The sequence below is a fragment of the Rhynchophorus ferrugineus genome, unplaced genomic scaffold, assembly GCF_030347505.1.
Source record: "Rhynchophorus ferrugineus isolate W39M unplaced genomic scaffold, kcgeb_rfMv2 rfM11, whole genome shotgun sequence".
In the NCBI taxonomy this organism is placed as follows: Eukaryota; Metazoa; Arthropoda; class Insecta; order Coleoptera; family Curculionidae; genus Rhynchophorus; species Rhynchophorus ferrugineus.
Genome location: NW_027472590.1, coordinates 7,728,851 through 7,743,896, shown reverse-complemented (window position 1 = coordinate 7,743,896; position 15,046 = coordinate 7,728,851). Strand labels below are relative to the sequence as shown.

Here is a 15,046-nt window from a genome sequence, read left to right as displayed (position 1 = left end):
CTATCTAATTCATCTGCTGAATCAATTTAAAGATTCCATGTATATTGTCACCTTTATAATCTCCAGTATGGACGTATATTATTACAAAACACATTAGAAAGTCCAAGTGCATCGTAGATATTGAGTTATTTATGATATTCAGGTTCGGTTTACTCATGCAACTAAAGAGATTTACCGTATTTTTAACACAAAATAAGTAATATCGATTGTTTCGTTAAAAATGTAAGACTCTAAACTGAATAAAGGTCACATTGCTAAAATCAGAGTCAGAAAAAGGTCACTATAAATATTTAAATAAGAAACAAGGTTGGTACATAATTAATTTGTAAGAACATTAGCTATTGATTTTCTATCACTGATTTGTAAATATTATAATTTAATTGTTAAAAATAAACAATCATCATTCTGACTGATATTTGGTAATGTATAATAAAATAATATAGGCAAAAATATTTTTCTTTACTGCTATTTAAACAAATCCTTGAGCTTATAATACTAGTATTAGGTATAATATCATAGAAGGATATATAAAGGAAGAATAAGAAGAAGTATTACAGCTAAAAGATAGTATAGAATATGACATTTAGAGAACCGAACGGTATTATCAATGACTAAAAAGAAATCGAAGAAGAAGTATAAGAAAAGAATAAATGTCCAACTTGAAGGTGTAAAAATAGAACCAATAATAGACACAATAATAAGGACGGAGAAGAGAAGAATAAGAAGGCGATATAAGCTAACTTATGAGAAATAAGTAAAAGAGTATATAAGGCTAAGCAAGAAGCTTTAGTAAAGACAGAAAATATAGAAGGAATTTATACATAGAGAAAGAAAGAATTAGAAAAAAAATTAATTGATTTAGAAAACACAAAATATATGGACTTTTAGTTAATTGTTGATGGCTGCTAAAACAAGAATCAGAATTTTATTTATTTTACCATAAAAACACATAGTAATAATTTCACAATTTATCATCGGAATCCATAAAAATATAGTTGTGAAATATTCGACATTAATATCACGATTTTATTTTGTGGGAGCCTTTACTGTTAATTGATACACGATTGACGAAATAGCTCTTCATAAAATCACAATCAACCTTGAAAGAATGAAAAAAAAAACACTTCACGGGATTCCAACTAAACCAAAATCGAAGCTGATGAGTCGTTAGAAACAGACGGTCTACTAAAATCGCATGTTCGAAGTAATTAACCAAAAATTACTCGTAGTTGTGGATCAACACTTTCATAAGTAAATTGTAATACATATATATGTAATATTATATAATTAGAATACATGTATTTCATAAGAACGAACTAATATTACAGACTAGTTAATATATACGCGGTAATGATACTTTAACCACAATTTAAAATCACTTTTATAAAAGAAAAAGAAGTTTTGAACAAATATTACGTAACTAGAATGGTAACATCTTGTAAAATCAGTAGAAATCTTTAAAAGTACTTGAATGGAAAAAAATATTAATTAAAATGTTATAAAACCTCAAAATCTATTTATACAACCTTTAATTACATGGCCTATTATTTTTCAAATTATTTATCGATAATGTCTAAGAATTGACTAATGTTGAATATCAATCCACAACGTTTGATTTGATTTGATGGTTTAAATTCCCAAGTTTCCCTTGTATAATGAACATTTTTCTTTCAATATTTCTCGCCCATACATCAAACCCATCAAACCGCCATATACTAGAAGTAATATGCAATATTTTCAATGATTCAGTGTAGAGGAAGTCGTGCGAAATATAGAAGAATATCAAATCAAGGAATACAAAAAGATAAGTAGGCTTTATTGTTTCCTTTATATTCCTTTTAAAACTTATGCTAATGAATATTCTTATCATGACTATGGAGTCCGAGTAGTTTTGGTCTGTGGAAAACAATTAGTCTTTTTTTGGTATGCAATAATATTAGCACACCTTGAAGAATTATTTAAAAATCAATTTCATAAATGTCAAATCAATTAATCAACAGAAAGAATGCTCTCATCTCTTATCCAAACTATTATATATTAGAAAAAAAATATGTTAAAAAGTTTTTTTACCAACTAAGGGTTTGTCTCGACTGGACCTACTATTTAACGTGGGCTCCGAACCACGGTCCTCGGCATTAAGTCTACCGACTGGCGAGTGACCAATTTGAAAATCATCCAAATATTACAAATATTAAACAATCACAACATAAAATTTACGACCCTAACCCACGGCTATCGCAACAGTATAAGGATCATCCTGTTGCCTTTACCATTGCGCCACCAAGCCGCCAGAACTTAAATTTGAACGATGCTAACTGGCACCCTAATCATACTAATATACTACTGCCAAAATGTTGAAGGAAAATTATAGACCCATAGAGGAGTAAAAAAATAAAGCCTGTTGAAGTTGTTATTAAAATATAAATTAATTATTATAAGTTTGATTGATAACATTGTTAAATAAATTGTAATGTTAAATTGTTAACATCTCTCAAATATATAAAATGTAAAATAATACACATTAAATAAAAGAAACTATACTATGCGCCTAAAATTCAACAATAATGACAAGTAACATTAATTAAAAATATTCTTAGATATATGTCACTGAATACAAACAATCAACTAATAGTTATCCAAAGTCCTGATACAATGTTTGCTAGCTACAAACGCCATTTATCATGGTTATTAAAAAAAACTACATTTTTACGATCATATATAACAAGGCAGTAAATGAGGAAACGAATATCGACAATGACCTCTTTAAATACAGAACAAAATAAATAAATAAAGCTATTTTGCTTAAAATAAAAGCAAGGATAGTACAATATTACCAGCAATAAAAATGCAAAGACACATAACCTATTTGTATTACTTTAAAACATATAGAATATTTAACAAATTCAAACTCTGTGGATTCTAAGTCGTTTTTATTATAACAAGTTATGTATATTCGAAAAGATCAGTGTAGTTAGAAAACCAAATTAGATATTTTTTTAAGCATAAACATGCAAAAATATTACTTGTTACATAGGAATTTCATTAAAAATGACGTAAAACTATCCATAAACCGTGATATTTCATAAATAATTTGTAATGATAATATAAATTTCTAATTTTTTCAAATTCCTACCATATTAGGGAGAAAATTGTGAGGTAAGTGTTGCTATTAAAGGCTTTAACACATTCCTTATGTCGTAACTGGTTTCCAATTAGTGAAAAGTGATTTATTAAATAAATTATTACTGGAAAGAATTAATAAATTTCTTCAAATATGAAAAATTGAAGTTCCTTAAAAGGGGACAAAGAGACACACATTCATACAAATAATTTTCGTCTATAACAGCAATAAAGCATTTTAAATTTTTATTATATTATATACGTCATAAATAAAATTGAAAAATAAAATAAAATTGATTTTGTTTGATGTAGATGATGTAGAATAGCAAATATAAAAAAATTTATACAATCATTAAATGTTAATAGTCAAATATTTTCAGAAGTATAAGAGCTATTGAAGTGATTCAAAAGCAAGAAAATGATGAGTCCAGATAATGCCGGATGAATTGATACCGTTGAAAAGCTATTTTGCATGTTTTATATACTGTCTTTTTTGCATCGTATTCGAACTGTCTGGGCTGTGTCATTCACTAGTCGCTACATTAACCGCTAAACTGAATATTTTTTGAAATTTTGAAATGGATGGAGATGGAGATTTTCATTGCAATAAGCCTTGTCTTCCAACATTTATAAAGAATTTCTATTAAATAATTGAAAACAAAACCGACAGTTGGGGTATGACGGAGCAGTATCACCATAAGTCCCCAAAGGTGTTTAATGAGTTGCGATAGCAGATTTTCTTAAATCAAACAACAGAAATAATGAATTTTGAAAATGCAATTTTGACCGTTTCAAAATTAGCGTCTATAGGTACTGAATAACTCATAACACCAAATGGAAAACAGCTTCTTTATGCAGAGAAATGACAAAACAATCGAATTTAACAGTCAAGTAACAACAATTTCAATCAGTGCTATATATATAATTATAATATTCACTAAAATACATAAAGATGATATATAGTCTGGTCAGAGTTATTTTGTACATACGTCATTTAAATTTGTGACATCAAAACGTCGCAATGTTGCCACATCAACTCCGGATTTTAGTTTAGTTTGGCTTCGACATACAACAAAATTCTAATCTAAATAAAATAATTGAGCAAAAATGTTACCAAATATAATTTATTTTAATATTATAGTACATCTAAAATATACAGTTAATTATACAGCCACAATAGTTTCTAGGTTAGGGTTATAACCTCTTATCACTATTGCTTTCAAGAATTTTGCACCAAACTGACGACCAAACGACTTTGATAGGCTCGTTCCTTTACGTGTTACTAATCAGAGAGCATTGTACCTCTTTCTGACTCGAATAAAATGAGAAGGAAAGGATTGTCTGATTCTAAAACTAATTTACAAATTGCGGCAGGCAATACATTAAACATTTCGATGACGTATGTATCAAAAAATTTTGAATTGACTATAGTTTCCTTTCTTAAAAAAAAAGTAAACAAGTTTTACCTCAGGCTCTCGATCTCATATTACCATTTATATAACAATATATTTAGACTTATTAAATGATCAAAATACAGCTTTAAAATACGAGAAAGTATTTAATTTCGTTGCATATAACTTTCACGCAGATCTCTCTGGTCATCAGATCCTGCCATTTCCTGATCCTTCTATTCTCCTGCCATTCTCTCGCCCAGAGATCGAACTACAGACGATAATATGTTGACCGTCTTTGTAAGGATATTTAATTATTTCAATAAATATTTGTCACTGAGCTGTGGTGACTTTACACGTAAGCCGGGCCAATTAGACTAACAAATTACCATTGCACAAAATGCTATTTTATCGCTTGATTTCCAACAAGCACAAAAAGGAAAATGCAAGAGAATGTACGTTGTTCCGTTCGTACAGTAAAAGGGTTTAGAATGGTCGCAGATATATACTGGCTGACCTTTGTTTCGAGCACTTTTTTGCTTCATATTTGTACAGCAACGTCGAGTGGACATTCATTTATATTCAGTTATTAGTCAATTATTTGCAGTGGAAAATTATTGAACAATGCAATTACACCCAGTATATATATATATATATATATATATATATATATATATATATATATATATATATATAATGTAATACTATTATAAGATAATTATTTCATTTGAAATGATAATGTAAAAGAGAACAGAGAGAAATAGAAAGTGTGTTTATTTTTAGCCATTACAATTAAACGGACAAATGCTCCATCTTATATTAACCAGATGTCAGCACTATCAATATCAAACTGTCGATTATTGCCATAGACAGAGCCTCATCAATTACGATCATGTAACATAGCAATTGGGGAAGCGATAAAAACATTTGATGATAAAATTGTTAATAAACCAAATAAAACAAAAGACTCTTTCGTAAAAGAAATCATGATATTCTTTCGATGATGATATACCTGTACTGGTTGGTTATAACTGATGGAATTTATATAATATAAAATTATATTACCAATGTTGTCTATATGCCTTTACAGATCAATATAGTATCTATATGGTACCAATATAGCTACCAAAAAAATAATAACTTAACTTATCCATAACTAATAATACAAATAAGATCCTGATATATGGTTGAAAAACATGTAATTTTAACGCTTCTTAATATCCTTGAAGATTCATTTAAATTAGATTAAAGTGTGTTTTAGATGTGGAGATATTTCATTCCAAAACTGTGACAAAGTGGTAAATAACTAGTATTTACTTGAATATGTATTAAAAACGTGTCTAGCGAATTATTTTAATTGTCCTAATAGATTATTTTATTGGAATCAAATTTAGACCCTGCGCTGATTGTGCCAATACGACAAAATATTCTTTTATGTAGAGTAATCTTATGTAAATTTGGCATGTTAAAAATCTTGAGGAAATGAAAGATAATGCTTTCAATTTTTGCCACAATCTCAAATCTTATATATATATATATATATATATATATATATATATATATATATATATATATATATATATATATTGACCTTATATTATTTTGACATCTAACAACAGATCTAATAACAACATCTAATAACAGATGTTGCACAGTTGTTTAAAAAGGTAATTGTTCAGGAAAAATGATGCAATACATATTAATCAATATATGTTCCATTATTTTCTATTACTTTTAGATCTTTCCTGTTGCCTATAAAGATCTAGAAACAGTTGACTCATGAACTGTTAAACTATCTAAAAGGTCTTTGAGATTTTTCCAGTGCTTTCCTTAGAATTCTTTATCAATGACATCATAATCAACACTTTTAAATTGTTGAGACCGAAACCGACAATTGAGATATGACAAAGGACCATCACCATAAGTTTCTAAAAGTTCTTGATGGGTTTCCGCAGCACATTTCTTCAAGTAAAACAACAAAATTAATGAATGTCGAAAATTAAATTTCAATCGTTTCATGATTTTTTACGACGTTTGTACACACTGAATAACTCAATAATATTATATGAAAACTTGTTTCATATAGAGAAATATCAAAACCATCGATATTAACAATTAGGTTAGGTTATTTAAGAGTTTGCAATGATATCTCGCATTTTCACTAACAAATTTCGTTCTAGAAAATCGTTGATAAATTTGATCGCTTTAACATTTTCATAAAAAAATATAAAATACAATTATTTATAACAAAAAATAAAATGGTTACATTACTTATATTGACATAAAATAACATCCACATATGTAATTGTGAAAAACTTTTCTATGTAATCAACTTAAAACAATATATAATAATAAATAATATGTAATATTGCACAGAATTTTTCTCGATATATGTCAAGAGATCAAGAATCTCCTGTTGTGCGACCCAGAAACGTTAATCCTGCGTCAAGCTCAACTGGATGATTTCAATACAAAAAGAAATTAAAATATTTCGAATTAACATACCATGTCCTTTCATTAACGCGAAATGGTGACGAAGATTCAACATATTTTAAAGTAATTTCGACGATATTACCATCGTCAAGCGTGAATCATTAATGAATAACTAAGTAAATAAAATAAAATGGCCGTTAAACGCAGATTAGAATCATCGATTTTCGAAACAAACTAAAAGGTTTAACGTGTCGATTTGTAAACATTGCCCGTAATTATGTTAAAGATGGCGTAATTTAATTTGTACTATTATACGACCGAACAATATCGTTAAAACAAGGTCTAATATTAACTTGAATATTCAATTATATTATATAACAACAGTAAAAAAAAACAATATTTTTCAATATAATTCCAGCTGTTTGACATAAGAATCAAATTTACGAGTTATTGAGGAAGTATTCATCGCCAAATTATAATACCAAGAGTGCGAATGATATTGGGCGATTTATATAGCCTAATGAGTAACACTGAGTATTGTTGGAACCTTATGAACTTATCTAAACAACCAAAAAGCTTGTAGACGGAAACATAAAGCTCAAGCCAAACCTGATATCAGTGTTTTGACTATTGTAACTTGAATCCTCCTCGCATTCTTCTATTTTTCATTTATTTCAGCGTGTTACACTAACATGCCTCGGCATTTTTTCTTGGACCTTCATTTTTTCTCTGCTTTATATTACAATAATGCTTTTTCTTCTTTGGTTTTATGTATATTCTATGCTCTTATCTTTATTGCCTAATTTTTTTCAGTATATTACACTGACATATCCCCTCTTAGATCTTTTGTTTCACTGCACTTTATAGGTTAGAGTTATAACTTCTTATCACTATTGCTTCCAAGAATTTTACATACGTCTGACAACCAGACGACTTTGACACGCTTATTCGTTTACGCGTTCGAACTAATCAGACAGCATTGTGTCTCTTTTTAACTAGAATAAAATGAGAAGGGAAATATTTTTTTATGTATATTCTATGCTCTTATCTTTATTGTTTATTTTTTCTTCAGTTTATTACACTGACATCTCTTCTTAGATCCCATTTTTACTGCTCTATATCTCAATAATGTTTGATCTTCTATGGTTTCATTTATATCTTATGATCTCATCTTAATTACCTATTTTGTGTTATGCAATGCACCGTATTTTTATTCTTTCTTTTTTTATTATGATCCCTTCAACTACCATCCGTTTCTGGGTTTCTCACCATTTATACTATTATTTTTTTATTATATTTTTCTATTACTTTGCTTTTATTATATACATAATTTTCTACATTTAGAAACACTGGTTGGTGAATGTTCTATTCTTACTTCTCTTTTGTTTTCTTCCTTCATTCCTAATGTATACCATCCTATATCCTTTTATCTTCCTTTTTCGACTATTTCGGCTTCATTCAACTAGGAGTTTTTTCCTGATAAATATTTAAATTTTTCTTACATTTTTTTCTATAGCATTCTATTTCATCTCATATACCTATCCAACTTTTACTTCTAGTAATTCCAGTGTACATATATTCTCGTTTTGATTATTTCCTATAATTTTATATATCGGAAAATTATTTCTCTATGCCTACATGTCAATCATTAGAACCGCTGTAAATATGGAATAAAAATATTTGTCGCTATATCCACAATTCGCTAAATTGGAAATTTATGTGGATCTGTATGGGCAGCCCTTACAAAACGAGCAATGATCCACTTGAACCAACTTTAAAGTGCCTTGGTGTTTGGACTTTTTGGAAAATCTTTGACTATTTCTTCATCTTTCTTATATTCTTCGAATAATTTCAATAATTTCAATAATTTTCATTTTTTATATACTTATAATATACGTCACTTAATATTTGTATATATCTGAAAGTTATTTGGAACATAAATTTATCAATCTTGCTGCCATTTTCATATATGCATGTTTTTCATATATAAAAAAAGACCCGAAGGAGAATAGCCACTGCCCCTTCCGAATATCACTTGTTTGTATCAATTCCACATAATTTATCTGAACAATTGTTCTTACTTCACCTCAAACGGCTTGTCTTTCGTCAATGTGGAATGGAGATTTTCTTCAGAAATGTGAAGAAAATAGTAGCAAGCAGTTAACAATAATTCAAAAATAAAAAACATTGCAATTTTTAAATAAAAATCGTTCATAATTACTCACATAGTTGTTGTTTCACTAATTCGTCATGCTTGAAAAACGTCAACAATCAGAAATTATAACACCACCGTAAGGAAAAGGCGTGTTCTATTACAACAGTACACTCCCTGAACAGTATTTAGTTTTAATGATATTACAGTTGTTTTTCTCATTATCTCGCTTAATCAAACTGCACCCTTAATATATGTCATATGAACGAAATATTACAGGACATTGTGTCTGTATAAAATCGTTTTAATAATAAATATAATCCAGTTGATGCCTTAGTTTTATAATATTTGATTAAATATATTCATTTCTTCTATATTTAACATCTCTGTTTACTTATTGGATAACAATTCTATGCTTATTTCTTCATAATACCCAGTATTTTATACATAAATTAATTGACACTTTTAATGTTCTGATTATTTAAAAAAACTCGTAAAATAAGCATCGCCCACGCCATCTGTCATCTCTTTTGGTATGAAAGCCATGAAACCACCGGCTGTCAGCGAAAATCCACAATATCCATTAGCGTTCGGGCAAAGTGAACGGTTTAAATCGAGCGATTCGATCTGAAATTCGGGCGTAAAAATGCCCAGCCGGATTTAATTGACGGTTTTTTGCCATTACGGTCCGCAAACAGTCGGAAATTCGGTACGTGGTGGTTAAAACTGCATTTCGCAACGTCCTTAAGTCGCGTAACTGGATCACAAATATTTGCATATCGCGTTCTTGATGTGTAGCGCCATCTGTTGCACTCGTGCCGTAATTACTCGACGAAATCGAAATTACAGGAATCTATATCGCGACAAGTGTTGTTTGTGGCGCCACCTGAGAAAGAATTTGAACATCCTCGCTTATTGGTTACGTATATGGATGTTTTTCTTGCAAATACAACATGTATTGTGTTTAAAAGGAATAAAAATAAATTTCTTTTTAGATTGGCTTCCCGTACTGTTTGCATTTCTCAACATAAAGATCATGATTAACTCTATCGTCATTAAAAAGAACGTGTGACTCTGTCAGATTTCGAATTCACGATTGGGTCTAGTGAGTATTAAAATGACTTAACACAGTTCAGATAAACAATGAAGTAATGTTTACTATTTAAGAGTGTCATTCTGTAACTTAATGAAGAGCATCATTATAAATGGTAACTAGTTGAAACATGGCCCAGACAGTGATGCCATCCGTAACCTAATATAGGCATAAGGTTTTGACATCTTCAGATATTTCAAGTACTAGATATTTATGTTAGTTTCAAAATCGATACCAATTAACATTGAGTAACATGTGGACATTCTTCAATTTTTTTATTATAAAATCAACCTTCAAATATATAACTTGTGTAACATAATGTGTTCATTACAGCTTTGGGCGCTTTTCTCTTAAGAATCTCCCATAATAGGCCAATATAAATTCAACACAGAAAACGCGCGATTTAACTGAAGGTAGTTCTAACCTAGAGTAATTCGTCACCAGCTATTCCCTCAACAGTTGGTTAACTTCAGCCTTCAATTCACCTCACGAGATAAGAATGTCGAATTTAGCAATGGTTCTGATCACAACTGTAAAATTACGAACAAAAACGTTGATTTTTTACCATGTTTTCGCAATAAATAATATAAACGTTTATAAATCGATGATGTATATGTGTTGAATGTTAACAGATAGAGGAAGCCATAATATTTCTGCTTAGCAAGCATTGATTAATTATCGTGCGAAAATCACGTAAAGTTGTGGAAATGTTTTGTCAGCCAAGCATATAGAGCAAAATTCGAGAATTTTTATCCTCTTAATTAAGCAAATTGCACATTTGAGAATTCGAAAACAATCCTCAACAAATTTGTCAATAAGACGTTAATAAAAGTTTTCTTTCACCTATTTAATTTGAATAATATGTCACTACTTGCAAATGTTTTTAAATGATTGTTGTTTGATCAAATAATGTACAATTTCCTATAGAAAACAATTTCAGTTTCAACAATTTGCAATTCGAAAAATCGAAATATGTGGATTATTATAATGATAATTAAGGCATTAATGATATATTAACGGCCTTGGGAATATTTTCTATGGTTAAAAAATGTTCCCGGGACTAATTGAAGCATTCCTAAATATATACAGTCCGATATGTTTTATATATTGGAAATACCAGGTATTCAGTCAATATTTGATTTGAATAAAATGTCACTACTTGTAAATGTTTTAAATGATTGTTGTTTAATCAAATAATGTACAATTCTCAATAAAAAACAATTTCAGATTCTACAATTAGCAATTCGAAAAATCCAAATATTTGTGGGTTGTTATAATGATGCACTAACTTAAAAAATGTTCCCATGATTAATTGAGGCATTCCTAAATATATACAGTCCTTGATTAGAAATAACACTAATTAAATCCTAGAGTTCCAAGTGTGAATGTCATAACCCCATCTTTCAAATGAAGAAGATTATTTGACTTCTAACTTGCAAATACAATTTCTCATAAAACAAAGACAGAAAAGTAATTAAAACATCAAAAATCGATTGAAAGTACTAATTAGCAAAGAGGACTGCAAAGAGGAAGCATTCATAAAACACATACTGATAATTCTAGAACATCGAACTAAAGTTCGACGTGCAATTTAACGTATCAACCTTAAGTATGTATGAGACACACGAACAAATATTCTCCGGACATGCCAGTGAGGACACACTCCAAAAAAAACCGCACAACAACTTTCGTACCAACCGAAAACCGCAGCGGCAACTTTTCAATAATATTTCAGCAATGTTGCGCGTGGTTTCTAGTACTTTCATTTACGCCGGATCGAAATTTCACCGGCTGCGAAGACGGACGGAAGCAACGGCGAAAAAAAATCACGACCACAGCCTCAAGGTCATCCATACGTTCCTTCGTAGTCATCGCGGCCTGACGTTCTTGCCGTCGAAGATGATGGCGAAGCGAGAGGTGTCGTTAATCGTTCCGATGCGGTTTTCGGTTAAAAGCGTCGTCAGAAAAGACGAAATGGTGGCGTGAAAAAAGTGAACACTTACTGGTGGCGAAAAAATGAATCAACCTCACACACTCGTCACTAGCCCGGGAAAAGGACTTGAACTGAGGCAAAACCGCCGTCAGTTTTCTAAATGAATTCGATCGGTACTCCCGCCATTCTCTTCGGCCAAACCACCACCCGTGGTAGTGAAATGGTCTGAGCGCGATAGCCGGACGCGTACCGCAGATACGACAACGCCCGCTATCAGCTAGATGGCTTAATTGCTGACGATGGCACGGACCGGTCATCTATTTTGAGATCCCTCGGTTTTAGGATAGAAATTTACGCGGTTACGTAAAGAAAAAATGACACGCGGGTAATGATCGGGTCTTTAAGTGATAACGACACCTGACGACATAATTATTCGAATGTAGGTTGGTCGGACATAAAAGTAGACATGTTTTAACTTTCAATTTTGGCGCAATTGGTCTGATGTTATACCAAAAAAGTCATTAAAAGTATGTAACACTGTTCATATCGCACAATGCCGCAATATTTTAATGTTCTAAGTTCTTTCATGTTTGATAACAAATGACTCCAAACATAACTTGCTATTATTACAATAATTATATTGCTAATTTAAACCAAATTTAATAGTGTACAAAAATTAAGAAAAACTTACCGTTTTGAAAATATATTCTAATAATCCTAAATGATAATTGTTAATAAGTAATATAGCTTGAATTTCTTTGCCCTTTAAAGATATGTAACAACTGCAAAGGAATATGAAATAAGAAGAAACTTATTCATATATCTTTTGGATATAATTTTTGATTATCAGCAATAAAAACTAGAATATCTAAGAATCTGTAAGATGTAATCTAAAAAATCTGTAATGTCTTTTTCCTACTTTATGCCTTTTAGTACTTCTTTCATAACAGAGTAAAAGGACTAATTTAAAAATGATATGTTATTAAAAGTTGTTTTCATATGATTCACATTTTCAATATGAGATCAGAAATATATTTGATATATAACATTAACTAAAATAATAAATGTCTGTATTTTGTCTATATATTGTACATTTAATGTGTTTAAAATAACTATTTTAAAAACTAACATTCACTAAATGACTGCTAATTAAATATTATTATTTTCAAAACTGTAACTGCTTCAGAGAATCAAATATAAGCATATATGATCTTTCCTTAGTTTTATGCTGTAAATATAAATATGAAATAAAACATTAAGTCATACATATGTGTATATTAAATCAGACAATATATGAATAAAACAATTTGGAAATTGATATTTGACTTTACCATGTATATTAAAACAATAACAAACACAAATAGGTGAGCTTATAGGCAGTTAAATATGGTTGATTGGCTCAGTGGTAAAGGCGACAGGACGGTCCTCCTACTGTTGCGATAGTCGCGAGTTCGAATCCTGTGCATGGTGGTAAATTATGTTTGTGATTGTTTAACATTTGTGATTTTTCTTAAGCAAGAGTACAAAATCCGACAAGGAAAATGATCCCTGTCACGCCAGCAACCAGGCTGGGTAAGACTGGATGTCTTCCAGGATGATTTCTAAATTGGTTATTCGCCTGTCGGTAGGATAAATGCAGGGACCGTGGTTCGAAATCCACGTTAAACTGTAAGTCCAGTCCAGATAAACTCTTATTGGTAAAAGGAAACTTTAAAAAATATTTAAAAAAATTGATAAGTTATTTTTTACAATTCGGAAATGCAGATTAAAGCCAGCTGTCTGTTCCATTTTCACACGCTTTGGAGCGGGTTCATCGTGTGCAGTCCACATGGAAGAACAACGATTGGACTTCAGAGTGAAATAATGGAGCCATGTTTCATCCATTGTCACATATCGACGCAAAAACTCGAGTGTATTATGTTTGATCATCTTCAAACACTGCTCCGAATCTTCAACTCGTTGTTGTTTTAAGTCAATAGTGAGCTCGCACGGCACCCACTTTGCACAGAGCTTTCTCATACCCAAATATTCGTGAATGATATGATGTACACGTTCAGTTGATATCTTTAGAGTGTCTGTTATTTCATTCAGTTTCAATTTACGGTCATTCAAAATCATTTTGTGGATTTTTTTAATGTTTTCGTCGGTAACAACCTCTTTTGGGTTCGCCGTCTTCGATGCTCATTTGACCACGTCTAAACTTAACATATCAATATTTGATGGTTGATTTTCCTGATATAAATTTATACACGCATCTTTTGAGGGTTAGGGCTAACTAAAAAATATATGTATTTATTACCTGTTAATGCTTTGTTAAGAAATTAAACTAAAAAAACCTGAAATAAATCAGAATTTAATGCCATTAAAATTTACAGAAAAATCTTAAGAACTACCTCTAGTACAATGATATATTATATCTCCAGAACCATATCATTTACTATCAGTTCTTAATCAATTTAAATCAGAAGCTGATTTTGAAATATCTTGTAAACAAAAAGGACAGACTATTCTTGTTATCCTGAAATTTTGTTAATCTATTTCGGGATAAAATTTTCGCATATGACGGGATTTTCTTTCACAGCTCTATGTGTTCCTTCCGATGTAGTGAACATATTAATTTGTTCTCTCTAAAAAAATGTAAAATATAATTTTACGTGATCATACTTTTCTTAATCGTTTTTTATCCAAACTTGCCATAACTCTTTAATAGTGAAATAATAACCGAAAATAACACAAAATCCTAAATAAAAAATATTAAAGGATTTCACGGAAATGGAGAACATTTCAAACAAAATTCAATGCATACAATTTACTTGACCGTTTTTTCTGTCTTTGAAACACTTTTTGAATTTTTAGTTGTAAGTACTTCAAAGTCTTCAGGTTTAATGAAATTTCTCAACAATTGACCCAAAATGAAAAAATTT

At 30.1% G+C, this 15,046-nt stretch overlaps 1 protein-coding gene across 3 annotated transcripts in view; it reads right to left on the bottom strand.

Moving 5' to 3' along the window:
- LOC143204739 (uncharacterized) overlaps nt 1-12,331 on the bottom strand; it is a 31,866-nt gene extending 19,535 nt beyond the window's left edge. For all 3 annotated transcript variants that reach the window (XM_076417501.1, XM_076417509.1, XM_076417508.1), the window contains exon 1: nt 12,193-12,331. The gene's annotated coding sequence lies outside the window, so the exon portion shown is untranslated. The remainder of the gene's footprint in view (nt 1-12,192) is intronic.
- Nucleotides 12,332-15,046: the final 2,715 nt, after the last annotated feature.